We start from the raw sequence: 18,826 nt of genomic DNA on the forward strand, positions 1-18,826 counted from the left end.
AAAGAGAAGGAGAAGGTAGCCCAAGTGCACAAAGCACCGAGAACAGAGCTAGACATCCACAAGCTACCCATACAGTGGTTGGTTTTAGCAGAAAGTGATTTACAATCGGCACCAGCCCACATGCAGCTCGTGGCCGATGACAGAGAAATGAAGCACGAAGGTCTCACCAGCTGCCAACAGGCCGCAAAGTAGTGCATTGGGGAGCTGGAGATGGTGGCTTCTGTGGTTACTACTTACAGAAGGATACTGAAATGTTGTTTGAACAGCTGATGTAACACTTCAGCTCAAGGAAAAGAACAGAAGCTTCTATGACCTGGAGCAAGTGAACACAGAGTTTTTGGAGAAGCTGGAAGCACTCTGGACATAGAGGAGCAACAGGAAGGACAGAATCTGCAAGTTCCAACAAGTGCTGCAGAGGCGTGATGTACTAAAGAGGCTACAGTGCCGCGGACCGGGTTCTGTCGGGACGACGGAGGATACCTAGGGGAGGAACCTGGAATAGGATGGGGAGATGGCAAACAGACAACTCACACACATTAGGAGTGGATGCTGAGTGCTGAGTGCTGAGTGCGATTTAATGCAGAGGATAACAAACTTTTATAGCAAAAAGTCTCCAGAAGAAAGGGCAAAAGGTTACACAATCTTGCTGCAGGGCTTCATTCTTGGGCTGTCACCAGCTGGTCGCCTGATAGGCACTTGTTTCTGGCTTTACCTCTATTTTTAAGAAATACAATGGGTTTCGATGATTGTCACCAATTAACCACTACTTTTTTTCTATAGAGGCCTTAACTGTCCCATTAAGATCTTTCCTGTTTCTTGTTTAATAGTAAGCACCAAGGAGACTTAGATTTAGCAAGTCTCTTAGTAAATGAGGAAGTTCTTTCTCCTAAGTAGTTATCTCAGCAATTGCCATACATTCTTTCTATTCTAGCCGCACCTACAACTTTTTTTAAATTTCTTACAATTCCTTCTGCTGGAGTGACTTTGTGAAGCCCCCAATACTTTTACTTATAACTTGTCTACTAGCCTCCATAAGAGGGGTTTCAGGGTAGCACTGAACTCTGGTGAGTTAGTCATATTTTTAAGACACTCATCAGATATTGGAGTCGTCAAACACTCTTAAGAGCTTTGAATAAGGGAACGTTGACAATGAGTAAGTACAATGAGCAGTAGAAACAGTAAAAGATTAATAGGCACTCTTTATGAGGAGAAGAAAGACAGAAACACATCTTTTCCCAGGGGTTTTTCCAGCCTTTTCCCAGGAGTAGGCCTCTTAGAAGCCCTATTCTCCGAGGTAGACTTCGGTGAAGTCCCAAAACTTGGAGATAGGTTTCTGTAAAGCCCCATTCTCTGAGGTAGACTTCAGTGAAGTCCCAAAACTCAGAGATAGGTCTCGAGGCCCCTATCATGGTCTGATAGATGGTTTCCCATGCTAAGCAGACTCTACTGGGGTCGGCGTGGCATTTGCACCTTTTTTTTTTTTTTTTTAATTTTCACCAGTCCTGACTCCGTGTATCAATTTTACACCAGCTGTACTTGTAAAGCTCCAATTTTAAGACATACTCATACCATTTGCGACATACTTAAACTTTCTGAGATTTGTCTTAAAGACAATGCTTACTTTTCAAATTTCCCCAATTCTCTTTCCAAGGCTTTCTTTACTTCCTTCTTTCTTTACAATTCCTTTCCCAAGGCTTTCTTTACCACCCTCTTTCTTTACAATTCCTTGAGCATCTTTGTGGCTGGAGTTTAAAACTGCGCAATTTTCCTTTGGCTTGTGGAACCTTTATCTTAGAACAACCTTAAGGCACCACCGTGATGCAGAAGCTTGCTAGATTTTAAGGCTAAGAGTATTACCTCTATTGATAACACACTCAGGTTATTACCATATCAGAGTCAAACTAGGCTGTGACCCTAGAGTGGATTTTCAGTCACTATGCACTGAAATGCCTAAGACAAGCAAGCCAGTGATATCCTTGTCCCCAATATCCACTGTGGGAATAGAGAGGATTTTTGTATATCAACCAAAAGAATGTCCCACAAGATCTTAGATTTAGCAGCATTCAACCAGGAAGCAGATTCAGGTGATGGAATCAAGCAGGAGTTTCTCCAGTTGACTGTCAGGCCGTCGTTGAACTTTACCCATTAAGGTATGCAGCAACAGCAGCAGCAACCGCAACAGCTGGGTCTCTCAGTGGCTCCAAGGGACTGTCACACCTCATGCTGGGCTGTAAATTCCTACACAGACTGAAACTTATTAAGAGTCAAAGTTACATCTGACAAACTGTAGGAATCCTCTGTGCTTTGCTCTGGGCTTGCTGGAAACTTAAAAAACCTATAAGAGCAAACTAGAATAGCAATCATTTTGATAATCCTATTTTTTTTTTTTTGTACATTGAGGCCAATGTCAAGAATGATTTTACATTTAAACTTTATATCAAAAAATCCATTCCCTATTTTTTTAAACCTCTTATTAATCACCTTTAATATTTTATACTTTAGTTTTTATTTGTATTTTGAAAAGATCCCTTGAAATCTTGAGGCCAAGTGTCACTCATTGTCTCTTGGCTGCTTGTTTTAAAACAGACACACATTAAAAATTTTAAACTCAAATGACAATTTTCCTTAATGCAAGAATTACAGTCACCTTTACTATACCACAAAGCTAGATTTAACATCTTTATAACTTAAAAACATCCTAATTGTAGAACATAATTGAAAGTAAGCCACATTATACAAATAACTTTTTGCCCTCTTTTTAAGGCCTTCCTAATTTTAATGTTAACACATCCAAGGGGAAGTTTTTCCAGTACTAATCAGATCATCACACCACTCATTTTAACCATCATGTTTTCAGTGTCTATCTGCAGGGAAAAGAGAACAACGATGGGCCACTTGGCCCCTCCTATGGAATGGCCACACACTCAATCCGACTCTTTAGGGTTAGATGAACTGCGTTTGTGCCAGCTTGCCTCACCATGCGTGGACTCCTCCCAGGGCCTGTCCCACTGCATGACCAGCTGAACTGCACTTCTGCTTGTTCACCCTTCACCTCTAAAGATAGGTCTTCTGTTGGTTTCTAAGTTTTTCCCCGTCTCTTCTCTTGGTTCTCAAATGAAATACAGTTTTAGATAGACAGAACAGGTAACATCTTTGACAGTGTTAAACTAACCTTTACATTTAAAATTTTAATATTTATCCCAAATTTTAGCCAAGGGAATTAGATCCCAAACAGCCAATGCATTTTTGTTAAGCCAGATAACTTGATTACAGTATAAACAGTCTTATGCATTTTAAAATATTAGTTTTTAAAATACCAGATTTTCTAATTTGCAAGTTAAAGAACCTTTTAAAAAGCCATTTAAAACAATGTGAAGATTTTTAAAATTTTTTGGTAATGTCCAAACCTCATAACCTTTTGAATTTTAAATTTAAATTCACCCAATTGTTACAGCATGCTGACAATTTTTTATCTTTGAACACGTTCACAAACACACACAAAACACACAGATCTTAAAGCGCACAAAAATGAAAATCAGTTGTACGTACATTATTTAAAGTTTTTAAACAAAAATTTAAGACAGTGTTTCTTTTAAACTAGGTACCTTTGCTGGGCTTCATTTTCCCAGAGCTTGCTTATCTAGCAAGGCAATTCACTAATTAATCTTTTGAATCTCTGTGCTGTTCTCATTCAGCAAACTGAATCCAGAGTCTGCTGAGTGAGCCTGTCACACTCACCCAAATCAGAAAACATAAAACGAACACACACACTAAACAAGACAAACAAGTGGCCACAAAGACAAAATTAGGTCCCAGTGAATGGGGTGACATCTCACCACTTACCAGGGGACTCGAACCCCCTCTACTTATTCTAGAGAATTTTTCTTTTTAGATTCTTCTGAGATTTTCAATTATACTCAAATTATACCCCCTCTCTTTTACCTCTTTGAAATGATTGAGCAGGAGGTTGAGAGGAGTAAGCTTGCTTTGTCCTTGCCCCATCTCTGGGACAAGGAGTGTCCAAATTAATAAAACTGAGATAAGAAAGAAAAAGAAGTTAAAATTACACACACACACACCACATACAGGGGTTGGTAATGTACGTGCACTTGGTCACGCTTTCTCTGGGGAGGTGGGCGATCTGGTCCGGGCACTCCTGGAATTCTAAAAGGGTGGAGGGGGCAATTAAGTGGGAAATGCGCACTCTTCCTCTGGTCTAGGGGATCTGTAAGCCCCTCATCCACCAGCCCCAGGGCTGTGTGCCTAAGATTCAAATTAGAGTTAACAGAAGACATATACGCACACTCAAGACAGACAGCAAGCGCGTCAGACTGCTGGTCAGACAGTCTGTCCAGAAGGGCTTCCAACCAGAGAGAATCGGCCAATCGGAGGGACTCGAACCCCCTCTACCCGATCTCGAGGACAGCCCCACCCAGGGGTCCAGGGGACGTCTCCCACTGGCCCCACTGGCAGTCTTATAGCGCGTCCGCCAAGACTCTCCGCCAGCCCCAAGACCACACCTGCAGGCTTTCACCATTCCTGAAATATGAAAATTGTATCAAATGATCTAACTGTTTCTTATTCTCTTGCGGAGGGGCTGGTTGCCCCTCTGTCCGTTTTTTGTTTCCTCTTGAAGAGGAGTTCCCTCTTTATGGAACTTAGATTTACATTCACTTTTTCAGTGGTTTCCTTTTTCTGTTTCTTGTTTCCTCTCGAAGGAGGAGTTCCGTCTTTATGGAACTTAGATTTACATTCACTTTTTCAATGGTTTCCTTTTTCCTGCGGGAACCAAGGATTAGTTTGTTCTCCCACTGCTGCTGTGGAGTATATGTTTTAAAATAGAGACAAACTATCCTTATTCTTAGAAGATGAACTCCCCGTGATTTGCTCGTTATCTTTCTCAGTCACAACTGAGGGGCCTGCAGCACCCCAACGAGCTTCTGACTACTATTCCAGGTGAAAAGAAAAGAGAGAGAGAGAGATAGATGCTTACCTCCCAAGGTTCCTTGACTGAAGAAACTGCTTCTTGCCCCACTCTGAGCCCCACGTTGGGCGCCACCTGCTGCGGACCGGGTTCTGTCGGGACGACGGAGGATACCTAGGGGAGGAACCTGGAATAGGACGGGGAGATGGCAATCAGACAACTCACACACATTAGGAGTGGATGCTGAGTGCTGAGTGCTGAGTGCGATTTAATGCAGAGGATAACAAACTTTTATAGCAAAAAGTCTCCAGAAGAAAGGGCAAAAGGTTACACAATCTTGCTGCAGGGCTTCATTCTTGGGCGGTCACCAGCTGGTCGCCTGATAGGCACTTGTTTCCAGCTTTACCTCTATTTTTAAGAAATACAATGGGTTTCGATGATTGTCACCAATTAACCACTACTTTTTTCTATAGAGGCCTTAACTGTCCCATTAAGATCTTTCCTGTTTCTTGTTTAATAGTAAGCACCAAGGAGACTTAGATTTAGCAAGTCTCTTAGTAAATGAGGAAGTTCTTTCTCCTAAGTAGTTATCTCAGCAATTGCCATACATTCTTTCTATTCTAGCCGCGCCTACAACTTTTTGTAAATTTCTTACAATTCCTTCTGCTGGAGTGACTTTGTGAAACCCCCAATACTTTTACTTATAACTTGTCTACTAGCCTCCATAAGAGGGGTTTCAGGGTAGCACTGAACTCTGGTGAGTTAGTCATATTTTTAAGACACTCATCAGATATTGGAGTCGTCAAACACTCTTAAGAGCTTTGAATAAGGGAACGTTGACAATGAGTAAGTACAATGAGCAGTAGAAACAGTAAAAGATTAATAGGCACTCTTTATGAGGAGAAGAAAGACAGAAACACATCTTTTCCCAGGGGTTTTTCCAGCCTTTTCCCAGGAGTAGGCCTCTTAGAAGCCCTATTCTCCGAGGTAGACTTCGGTGAAGTCCCAAAACTTGGAGATAGGTTTCTGTAAAGCCCCATTCTCTGAGGTAGACTTTGGTGAAGTCCCAAAACTCAGAGATAGGTCTCGAGGCCCCTATCATGGTCTGATAGATGGTTTCCCATGCTAAGCAGACTCTACTGGGGTCGGCGTGGCACTACAGGACAACCTGAGCTGAATGGTGACCACAGCAAATCTGGAGACAGACAGAACCTGAGCATTGAGAGGTCCATGCCGAAGGAGGAGGCCTGGTGGCTGACTGAGCAGGTAAACCAACTGACAGAGGAGAAAGAGTGAGGATCGAGGTAGGTGCTGCACCTAGAGAATAGTTGGGGGAACTAAGAACGAAGCTGGCAGAGCCATGGCCCCCCAAGGGTCCATCTCAGGAGGAACAGCAATCGCAGGCCCATGCCTACTGCACGCAGATGGGATTGAAAAATCTGGAGAAACAACTTCACATCTAGGTCCAGGAAAATCATAGGCTCCATCTCCAGATTGCGGAGCAGCAGGAGCAACTGGGAAGACTAGAGGAGAAAACCAAAGATAGGCAGGAGATCCCCGAGACCCCACGATATGCATGTGTGTGCAACCCACAGCTGGAGGAACAGCTGGCTTTGCTGCGGGACGCTCTCTGCAGGGTGAGCAGTGAGAAGGTGGATCTCACCAGCATCGTGGACTCAGTGCAGCAGGTGTAGAAACATCTGCGGGAACAGCTGGACTGCTCAGAGGAGAAGATAGAGGAATGGAAAGAGGTGGCTAAGAGAGAGAGCCAAGCAGCTCGCGAGCTGCCGGGGCAGCAGGAGCAGTCCCTGGCCTAGCTGCAGGAGCTCAGAGCCACCTGCGAGCAGCACATCACTAAAAATGAGCAGCTTTGCTCCAAGTAGTGGGTCCTGCAGTAGCACCTGCAGAAGCAGACCCAGCAGTTGGAGCAGCTGAAACAAGTGCAGGGCCCGACCAAATGGAGGGACTAGGTGGTGCCCCCAAAGTGGCAGGACAGTTTCAAGTGCATGGAAGTGCCCAGTCCACAGGAGGAGCACCTGCAGGCCCAGCTGAGCTTCCTGGCTTTCCCTGGGGAAGGGGAAGCTGTGAACCCTGGAGAAGCAAAAGCTGAGGAAGCGACTCTCCTCGATGTGCCCATGGCAGAGGATGGAGATGTCCCCCAAACTGAGAGGGATGTGGTTCTGTTAGCACTCTCGGAGGCTGAGATCCACAGGGGGAAACTCTTGCCAGACTGCTTCAGGCACTCCCCCTTCCCCGGACAGATCAGTACCAGATAGAGTTGGAGCCACAGGTCCCCCACCCCATGAGCTGCCACCACAACACATGAGAGAATGAGAAGTGGGACATGTGGGCATCCAAGAAGAAAATCTGGTTCATCCGCAACCTACCTGATGAGGTGGACTTACAGAGTCCTGCAGATGAGCTCCACCATCGATGCAACCAGCTGTCGGCACATATCCGCACCGTCCAGGAATCCCTCTTGGCATGTAAAGGACAGATGTTCATTCTGGATCAGCTGTGTCAGGAGAAAGCCGAGTGCATGTGCCGGCTGCCTCAGGAGAAGATGTAGAGTAGGTAGCTGCAAGAGTTTCTGTCGCTCCTACACGGGGCTCCAGATACCGACACAGGCTGAGCTCTCCACCAGTCCAGCTTCTTCAGAGGCCTCAGGCTCCTGGGTGGGCAAAATGAGGAAGGCACAAAAAGGTTTTGAAGAATTACTACTTCAGGATAGTGTGGAAACTGCAAGAGGAGAAGCCAGGGTTTGCTGCCCCATACAGGACTCCCCGACAGAGCATGTCCTGCTGCAGATCCCCACATCCAGAACTACCCACAGCTGGTGCACTCAGGCTTGCAGTGCTCCATCCCTTTTCTCTGTAGACTGATGGGGATGATGACTCCCTATGTAACATACTGAGTTCCCAAATCCTCAGCAGCCACCAGAACTAGGTGGCCAGGTGGGCTTCTCTAGGCCTCCATCTACCTGGTGATAGGAAGGGTAACCTGTGGGCCGAGTATAGCAGAGGCTGCTGGGAGGAGGCCAAAATTCCAGGGACATCTAATGGCACATTGGTGGCCAGGGAAGAGGCCCATGTTATGCTTATCACAAAGCATAAATTGTTTCCAAAGGGAAAATAAAGCCTCCACAAGGATTTGTTCTTCCTGTTATGGGGCTTGAACTCAGGGCCTGGCCACTGTCCTTGAGCTGTATTTTATCAAGACTGGTGGTCTACAAGTTGAGCCCCACCTCCCCTTCCAGCTTTATCTTTGTGGAATCAAACCCAGGGCTTCAGACTTGCTAGGCGACCATTCTATCACTGAGCCACATTCTCAGCTAGGATGATCCCCCTCCCCCAAACCGACATGTCCAATCCTAAGATAAATAGGAATTAGGGGCTAGGATGAATATGAAGCACAAGTCTGGTTCACACGGAAATACATCCCTGCCCCTTCTTTGACACCCTTATTTAAAGTTTCTCTTTTACTAATGAGGGATGAGAGAGGGAGAGCGACGTCCAAAAGAGGAGTACCAAGAGCAGTGCCCCCCTGAGTGCCACAGCCTCCCCCACACAAGTGGTGCTACAGATTCCCATCTTACCTGACTCAATGTTGTGTTTACACTGTCTCCCTACCCCTGCAGGGCTCAGAATGAAATAAATGTCAGCCCTGGTTTCAGCCCACATCCAGAGTAGAAGCCTAATCCCAGGCTAGCTTCCACCGCTGACTTCCCTGAGTTAGGATGGACCCACCATTCACCACTGTGTTGGTGTCAATGATCTCATGGATGGATTTCAGGAAGAATGTCTATGGCAAAGAGCAGAATCAGCAGTGTGAGCAGGGAGGAAGGAGCCAAGGCAATTGGTCTGGGATCTTCGTCCTTGGAGCCTTGCTGTCAAGCCAGAGCCATCCTGACCTGAAGCACTGCCAAGGACAGGGATTGGACAAGATAGAAGAGCATGGGACTAAAGGAGGTACTGCTTTATCTTGGCACTCTTGAAATTTCCAATATTTGGCCCATGTCAATCCCAAAGCCAACATGCAATGCCTCTCCTTGTTGTTGTTGTCCATGAGCATTGTCCCTGAGCTCTTTTTCTCAAGGCTTGCACTCTACCACTTGAGCCACAGGTACACTTCTTGTTTTGTGATGATTCTTTGAGGATAAGAGTCTCACAAACTTTCCTACCCAAGCTGGCTTGGAAGCCAGATCTCACCTTCCTGAGTAGCTAGGATAACTGGCGTGAGCCACCAGTGCCCAGCATGTGATGCCTCTTTAAAGGATCTTGGCGAGTCTGTAAAAGGAATCCCATAGGGTCTGGATAGACCATGACCCAATCAAGGAGCTGGGATTGGGGAAGGCTGATGTTATAGCCAGTCTGTTCCCCAAAATTATAGATGTCAGGTGGTGTTGGATGCATCGAACTCCTAGGCCAACAACCACCAGACTTAGTGGGGAAAAAGGTAGAGAATACCCAAAGGTTACAGTGTAGAAATCTCTAATTTTGCATGCACATGGTGTGTGTGTGTGTGTGTGTGTGTGTGTGTGTGTGTGTGTGTGTGTGTGTGCGTGCGTGTGTTTGTGTGTGTGTGTGTGTGTGTGTGTGTGTTTACCAAGGCTTGAAGAGCCTAGGTGGTAACCTTTTGCACAAGTTTGGTGCTCTAACATTTGAATTATAATATTTCTTCTTCACAGCTTTTGGGTGATTCTTTGGAGATAAGAGTATGCCCAGGCTAGCTTTGAATCTTGATTGATCCTCCAGTGTCAGCCTTGAGTAGCTAGGATTATAGCCATGAGCCACTGGCATACAGCTGCACGGATGTCTTTTCATACTTTCTGTTCTAACAGCTGTCTACTTTCCCTGGCCTAGATCTCGGACCTCTACATCAACTCCCAGCAGCCCCTGACTCTGTGGAGAACATAATGCTCAAACCTGTCAGTGCATCCTATTTCTTTGTCCTCAGGGGAGAGTATGTTTCCTCTGAAGCCTGGAGGGTCAGGGTAAGGGGAAGGAGGGATAGCTGTAGATGGGTGCTCAGCTAGGAAATAGGTATTCTGTTTTATCCAAGAACGAAAGCGTAGCCAGATGCTAATGGCTCATGCTCTCATATTCTTAGCTCCCTCAGCACGCAGAGATCGGAGTACTAACATTAAGATGCAGCCCAACAAGAAATGTCTCCTCTCCCAAGAACCACCTGAAAGCTGGAAGAAAAGCTGTGGCTCAAGTGGTAGAGGGCTATCCTTGAATGAAAAAACTGAGGGACAGAGAACGGGCCCTGAATTCAAGCACTACTACCAAGATGCACTCATGCACATGTGCGCACAAGCACACACACACACACACACACACACACACATATATATATACATATATACACATATATATACATATATATACATATACATACGTATATATACATATATATACGTATGTATATGTATATATATATGGCACTACTGTGGCTTGATCACAGGTCCTCAGAACTTCCTGGCTGCAGCTCAGTTTTCTGGAGGCTGGTGGGCTAATACTGTGACCCCATTTATGGATTGGACATTGTGGGCTGTGAGTTGAAATCCCAGCATGGCCAATAATGTATTCATGGAGTAAGAAGCCAATTTTGTCCCATTTTTTCCTTCTCTGTGAAAGTCCTATGTCTCAGTATATGTGATATGATGTAATAAAATAAATGTTTTATGTGTAATAATACTAAATAATAATGGTAAAAATGACATATGGAATAAACCCATGTATATAAATAGATCTCATATATGAGTATTATTTTTTTCAGTACTGGGACTTCAATTCAGGCCCTTGGAACTTTTCTGAACTTCTTGTCTTCTAGGACGGTGATCTTCCCCTTCACTCACAGTGCCACAGATTTACCCAGACCCTGAGTTTAAATTCCAGGCCTGCCAGTAAAATGGTGCAAATTCCAAGCCAGAGCCTTATTATTATTATTATTACTATTATTATTGTTGTTGTTGTTGTTGTTGTTATTATTATTTGGTTGTAGTCCAAGTACCGGGCTTGAACTCAAGTCTTGGCAACTCTGCCAAAGAAGATCCTGGGATCTTAGGTCCTTAGTTCAAATCTCAGGACTGGCAAAAAAAAAATAAAAAGGAAAAGGATAAAACTGAGAAGTTCAATAAGGTGGTTTTACTTTTTTTCCCTTTGTATTGTACCATCCTGGGGCTCAATAACAATGCCCAGACAATGTACATGACCTTACCTTGCTGATGTTTGGATGGATATTAGGGAAGCCAAGCTGAAATCAGAAACATAGGCCTGAAGTTTGAATCCCGGGATTCCCAATAATGAACGGCTGGCGGAAGATTCTAAGAAATGCTTTCCATGGATGTAAAGGTGGCTCAGTGGTAGAGTGCTTGTGTTGCATGCTAGAGGCACTGGGTTTGATTACTCAGTACAACATAAGCAAAAAGAAAAAAGCCACAAGTGGCGCTGTGGCTCAAGTGGTAGAGCACTAGCCTTGAGCTGAAGAGCTGAGAGACAGCGACCAGGCCCAGAGTTCAGGCCCCACGACCGGAACCCCCCCAAAAATTTAAAACAAATTAAAATTAAAATTAAAAAAAAAACGCTTTCCAATAGGCATCTGTACAAATAGAATGTTCTAAAAGTAACAATTACATTAGTAGTGTACGATTATATTATAAAATTATTCACAACAATTATAATACATTGACAAATTATCAATTAATACTTTATTTTGCATTTAATCATGATACTTAAAAAAGGAAGGAATAATTTAATTGGCAATATTTGGTAGAAATATCAAATATGCAATTTCATAATTTACAGACATCTCTCATTAAATATATCTACATCTATCTATCTATCTATCTATCTATCTATCTATCTATCTATCCATCTATCTATCTATCTATCTATCTATCTATCTATCTGTCTGTCTGTCTGTCTATCTACCAATCTACACATTTATCTGTTTATACAATTGTCACTACTGGGGCTCAGTGGTAGAGTGCTCACCTAGTAAGTACATAGCCCTTGGTTCGATTCCTCACTACCATGTGCATAGAAAAATCCAGAAGGTTTGCTGTAGATCAAACATTCGAGGACTAGCTTTGAGCATAAAGGCTTAGGGACTGTGTCTAGACCCTTACTCAAGACCGAGGACTGGCACCAAAACAAAAACAAAAAAAAAAAAAAAAAGGAAAAGAGAATGTTCTGAGCTCAACTATATAAGGATAGGGCTGCAAATACCTCATCACAGAGCAAGCTGGGAGTCTAATACTGACATTTGCCATCTAACCTGAATTAGCCAGAGGTAAACCGCTGCAACCCAGTTCCATGAACTAGATGCTGCTGGCTTGCTCATCCTGTCATCCAAGATACTCGGGGGCTGAGATCTGACACTGGTGCATTTAAAACCCAACCCTGTCAGGAAGTCTGTAAAACACTGAGCTGTGGCTTAAAGTGTTAGAGTTCTAGTCTGATCAACAGATCTTAGGACAGTACCCCCAACATTTCAGTGCAATCCCCGTGGCTGACTCCCCCCCAAAAAAATCTCACCCCTTTAAAATTTAAATTTGGACTGTATGTGGCATGTTTCTGAAAGAATGGTGATACTGATGAAAGCCCCCTATTTCTAATGACATTATGTGGGTTACAGCTATGTGATGAGTCTTTCATGAGTTGTGTGCTGAGTCCTTCATGGGGTGCAATTTTTCATTTTTTCATCTGGTTCTTTTAAGAGCTACACAAGTAAGATGATTGTGCAGATGAGAAACTTGTGGCTCAGATATGTCCTCATGTCAGGGCCAAAATTATGTATGTACCTAATTCTAGTGAGTTGTCTCCTGCAGACAATTGTTTTGATTTATTTCTTGATCATGAACCATGAACTCAGGGCCTAGCCACTGACACTTACCAGTGGGGATCATGGGTAGCACCCTACCATGTGGAGCCAAGGACCCCATTGCAACAGAGTGTTACAGTCTAGTCATGTAGTAGCTGAGGTCTGTCATCCTGCCTACTCAGGAAACTGAGATCTGACGATCTGGGTTCAAAACTATCCCAGACACAAAAGGTCCCATGAGACTATTATCTCCTATTCACCACTTAGAAACTTGAAGTGGAAGCTAGTCGCTGCTGACTCGTGCCTGTCATCCTAGGTACTCAGGATGCTGAGAGCTGAGGTCCAAAGCCAGCCTGGGTAGGAAATTCCTTGAGACGCTTCTCTCCAGTGACCCACCAAAAACCTGAAGGTGTGCTGTTGCTCAAGTGGTAGAGCGATTGGCTTTCGCTAAAGAGCTCAAGGATAACACCTAGTCCTAGATTTAAATTCCTCCAATTTCCAACAAAAGAAAGAAACCTGAAGTAGAGTGCTGGGAATGTGTCTTAGGAGTACAGTGCTTTGCATGTGTGAATCCCTGGGTTTGATTCCTTAGTATTACATCTCTAGAAAAAAGCCTGAAGTGGCTGTGTGCCTCAAGTGGTAGAGTGCTATCCTTGTACAGGAGAAACTCAGGTACAGTGTTCAGGTCCTGAGTTGAAGCTCCAGGACAAGTATACGAACACACATACATGCACACAAACATACACACACAGATACCAGAAGTAAAGCTGTGACACCAAATGATAAAGAACTGAGCTTCTGCAATGAGTTCATAGTCAGTACCCAGGTCCTGTGTTCAACCCTGAAACACAGCCATCCAGGGCCCAACTAGGAGAGGTCAAAATTTCAAAATCTGACGAGTTTCACCAGCCTTAGACGACAGGAAGCATAGTGATATTACACATGTGCTTTGATTTAGCAAGCTTCTGAAAACGCAGGGAGGATCATTGCCAATAATGAATCATTTCATTAGGTTGAGCTCCCTAGCTGTCTGCCAGAACGACCCTTGAATTAATTGTAGCAGGTTATTTCAACACTGGAACATAGTCTAACAAACACAGGATAATTGCAGGGAACTTGGCCATGGGAGGTGCACAAATGAAGTCTTCCCGTCACAAGAGAGCTCTCGACAGAGAGATAGGTTGAGGTACATAGAGGCCTTTTTCTCCTGGCCTTCAGAGCCCACCCACACTCCACACTAATTGGCCTAGAAGGAGTTTTTTTTTAAATCACTCAGCTGTACAGGAGTGAGGCCTGTTCCAACAATGAGGAAGACTTCTTCCAGCAGTCCCTGATGTGGAGAAAACCTCAGGCTACAATGGGAACAGTGAGAGGAGCCCTGGAAGATGCACTGTCTTGAAAACTCTCTCTGTTCTATGAAATCATTCTATTCAAAGTAAATTTCCTAGCTGGATACCTTTCATCATAGGAACTCTAGACCTTCACCAATAGAAATACATTCATACATACAGGGGGTGACATGTTGTTACTGGCTTTTTATTATTGGAAGGTCCGGGGGGTTTACTATGAGCCTAGGCAATGTTCCTGAGCTCCATTTGCTCAAGGGTAGTGCTTTGCCCTTGAGTCATAGCCCCATTCATGGGAATTTTTTATTCCTGTAATCCCTCAGAAATAAGAGTGTGGTGGAATTTCCTGTCCTGGCTGAATTCAAACTGGCATTCTCTACCTCTCAGCCTCCTGAAGAGCTAGGATTACAGGTAGGATTCACTGACACTTTGCTTTCTTTTCTTCTCATTCTTTTCTTTCATCCTGACAATCTGATATCTTCACAGTGTCATTCCAATGGTTTGCATTTTGAAGTAAAATACCCAGGCCTGGAGTTGAAGTGCCCCGACTGCCACCTACAAATGTAGGGAGATCTTGAGAAATCATTCCTATCCATGGGAATGCCTAATGGAATGTTATAAAAGTAACAATTAAGTTTGCAGTTAGTTCATGGTTCTCTTATAGAATGCCACACAAAAAGTATTGTCTTCCATTCTAGCACCATGGTATGATTCTCCCAATTAAGGAATACTGACTACTTTTACATTAATGCTTTAATAAGTATTCAACGATGATACTTCATTTCATTCAAAGGAGGCATAATTTAATAACTAATAAGCCATAATATATATAATTTAATATCCTCACATTCTCTCTCATATACATAGCAAACTACACATCTATCTATCTATCTATCTATCTATCTATCTATCTATCTATCTATCTATCTATCTATCTATCTATCTATCTATCTATCTATCTATCTATCTATCTATCTATCTATCTATCTATCTATCTATCTATCTATCTATCTATCTATCTACCTACCTATCTATCTACCTACCTATCTACCTATCTATCTATCTATCTATCTATCTATCTATCTATCTATCTATCTATCTATCTATCTATCTATCTATATCTATCTATCTATCCACCACTACTATTGCTTGATCTCAGAAGTGGCTGGCAATTCAGTTTGCCAAAGGCTTTTGTTTTACAACTGGCCCATTCATGATTTGTGCATTGTGGGCTGTGAGTTCAAATCCCAGCATGGCCAAAAGTTTATATGTGGAGTCAGAAGCCAATTTTGACCCATTTTTTCCTTCTCTGTGAAAGTCCTGGGTCTCTGTATGATGTATAATCTGTATCCAAATAAATCCATGTCATAAGATGTAATAAATGAAATTAATGTTAAATATGTAATAATACTAAATAAAATAAATAAAAAATAAATAAGGGTAATAAATGTCATGTGGAGTGAACACATGTATGTAAATAGATCTCATGTATGAATATTATTTTTTCCAGTACTGGGGCTTGAATTCAGTCCCTGGAAGCTGGTCTGAAATTTTGTCTTCAACGATGGTGGGTTTCCCCTCCCCCACAGTGCCAGAGAGATAATCAGACCCTGAGTTGGCCTCCCAGGCTTGTCAGAAAAATGGTGCAAATTCCAAGCCACGGTCTTAATTTTTTTTTTGTCTTTTCTTTTTTTTTTTATTGTAAAGATACTATACAAAGGGTTACAGTTACATGAGTGAGGTAATGAGTACACATGCTCTTGAACATTGTTACCCACTCCATTGTTTTCCCCCTACCATCCCCTCCCTCCCTCCCTTCCCCAAGGTTCTTTTTTTTTTTTTTTTTGATTGTGGTTTAGTGATTACTTAATTTCCGGTAATTCACAGTATTGTGGAATAATGAGGCTCGTTAAAGTCACAAGTTCATTCTGGCTTTCCTGGAGCAAATTGTCTATCACAGTCTGTAATATATAATGGTGCTCACATGTTATATACCATATATGTGATCAGCAGCATGGGGATATTTGGTAGTGGTTCAACCAGATGAGTGGGAGTTCTTTGTTTCTTAAGTCCTGTTAGTTTTGTCATATCACCTAACATTTTGGATTTATCATCCACTTATCAGGGAGACCATGTACTGTTTGTCTCTTCGTTCTTGGCTTAACTCGCTCAATATGATTCCTTCTAGCTCCATCCATTTCCCTGCAAATGCCATTATTTTGTCATTTCTAATGGCTACATAATATTCCATTGTGTATAGATATCACAATTTTTGGATCCATTCATCTGTGGTGGGGCATCTAGGTTGTTTCCATATCCTAGCTATTGCGAACAGTGCTGCAATAAACATGGAGGTGCACGTGTCCTTGTATATTGGTTCCTGTTGTTCAGGGTAGATGCCTAGGAGTGGTATGACTGGGTCGTAAGGGAGGTCAATCTTTAGCTTTCTAAGGACCCTCCAGACTGCTTTCCAAAGTGGTTGTATGAGTGTACATTCCCACCAGCAGTGTATTAGCATTCCTCGTTCTCCACATCCCCTCCAGCATTTGTCGTTGGCTGATTTGTGGATGTGGGACATTCTGACTGGGGTAAGGTGGTATCTCAGGGTTGTCTTTATTTGCATTTCCTTCACCACCAGGGATGATGAACATTTCCTCATGTGTTTCTTTGCCATTTTTATTTCTTCATTTGAGAAGTCCCTCTTTAGTTCCCTTGCCCATTTAGTAATTGGTTTGTTAGGTTTGGGAGGGATTAATTTCTTGAGTTCCCTGTATATACAGGATGTTAACCCCTTGTCTGATATATTGCTGGTAAATATTTTTTCCCAATTAGTTGGTTGTCTTTCTAGCTTGGTTGCGATAGCTTTATCTGTGCAGAAGCTTTTTATTTTAAGGTAGTCCAATTTGTCCAGTCTCTCTCCAATTTGTTGTGACCCTGGGACTCTGTTCAGGAAGTTCCTTCCTGTGCCTATTAGTTCAAGTGTCTCTTCTATTCTGTCCTGCAGTACTTTCAGAGATTCAGGTTTAATGTTAAGGTCTTTAATCCATTTTGAGTTGATGTTGGTGCATGGTGATAGGCTGGGGTCCCCTTTTAGTTTTCTGCATGTTGCTGCCCAATTTTCCCAGCACCAGCGGTTGAAGAGGCTGTGTTTCTTCCATTGTATGTCTTTGGCTCCTTTGTCGAATATCAGCTGGCTGTAGGCCTGTGGATTTATTTCTGGATCTTCTATTCTGTTCCATTGGTCTTCGGGTCTGTTTTTGTGCCAGTACCATGCTGTCTTTGTTATTATAGCTCTGTAGTAGAGTTTGAAGTTTGGCATGGATAGCCCTCCCATATTGTCTTTATCCCCTAGAATTGTTTTGGCTATTCTAGGTCTTTTGTTGTTCCATATGAATTTTTGGACTGTTTTCTGTATTTCAGTGATGTACATCATTGGGATTTTAATAGGAATTGCGTTGAATTTGTATATTAGTTTTGGAAGTATTACCATCTTTACTATATTAAGTCGGCCTATCCAAGAGCATGGGAGGTCTTTCCATTTCCTAGTGTTTTCTGCAATTTCTTTCTTTAACTTTTTATATTCTCATTAAATAGTTCTTTTACATCTTTGGTTAGGTTAATTCCTAAATATTTTATTTTTCGGGAGGTTATTGTGAATGGGGTTGCTCCCTTTATTTCCCTCTCTTCCTGTACATTATCAGTGTATAGGAAGGCAACTGTTTTTTGTGGGTGTATTGTGTATCCTGCTATTTTGCCGAAGTGATTTATGATTTCTAAGAGTTTGGGGATGGAGGTTTTGGGATCGTGGAGGTATTGTATCATGTCGTCTGCAAAAAGGGATAGCTTAACTTCTTCTTTCCCTATGCGGATCCCTTTAATGTCTTTTTCTTGCCTTATTGCCCTGGCTAAAGTTTCTAGGACTATATTGAAGAGGAGTGGAGACAGTGGGCATCCTTGCCTTGTTCCTGATTTTAGGAGAATTGGTTGTAGCTTTTCCCCATTAAGTATAATATTGGCTATTGGTCTGTCATAAATGGCTTTTATTGTTTTTAGAAATGTTCCTTCTATTCCTATTTTCTCCAGAGCTTTTACCATGAATGAATGTTGAATTTTGTCAAAGGCCTTTTCTGCATCTGTGGCGATAATCATGTGATTCTTGACCTTGGCTCTGTTGATATGTTGGATTACATTTATTGACTTACGTATGTTAAACCATCCCTGTGTCTCTGGGATGAAGCCTACCTGGTCATAGTGAATTATATTTTTTATGTGTTTCTGGATTCTGTTAGCTAGAATCTTGTTAAGGATCTTTGCATCTGTGTTCATCAAGGAGATTGGCCTTTAATTCTCCTTTTTGGTTGGGTCTTTGCCTGGTTTGGGGATGAGTGTGATATTGGCTTCGTAGAATGAGTTTGGGAAAGCTCCCTCCTTCTATGTTTCTCTGAAGAGCTTGAGGAGTATGGGTATTAGTTCTTGTTTAAAGGTCTTATAGAATTCTGCTGTGAATCCATCTAGTCCTGGACTTTTTTTTGTTGGAAGACTTTTGATAGCTTCCTGTATCTCATTATAGGATATTGGCTTATTTAATTGGTTAACTTCTTCTTTGCTCAGTTTGGGTAACTTGTATTTCTCTAAAAATGCATCCATTTCTGCCCGATTTTCTTCCTTTAGAGAGTATAGCTTTTGAAAGTAGTCTGTTAGAATTGTTTGGATATCTTGGGTACGTGTT

Source organism: Dipodomys merriami, unplaced genomic scaffold (genome assembly GCF_024711535.1).
Source record: "Dipodomys merriami isolate MVZ:Mamm:240054 unplaced genomic scaffold, mDipMer1.0.p SCAF_246, whole genome shotgun sequence".
In the NCBI taxonomy this organism is placed as follows: Eukaryota; Metazoa; Chordata; class Mammalia; order Rodentia; family Heteromyidae; genus Dipodomys; species Dipodomys merriami.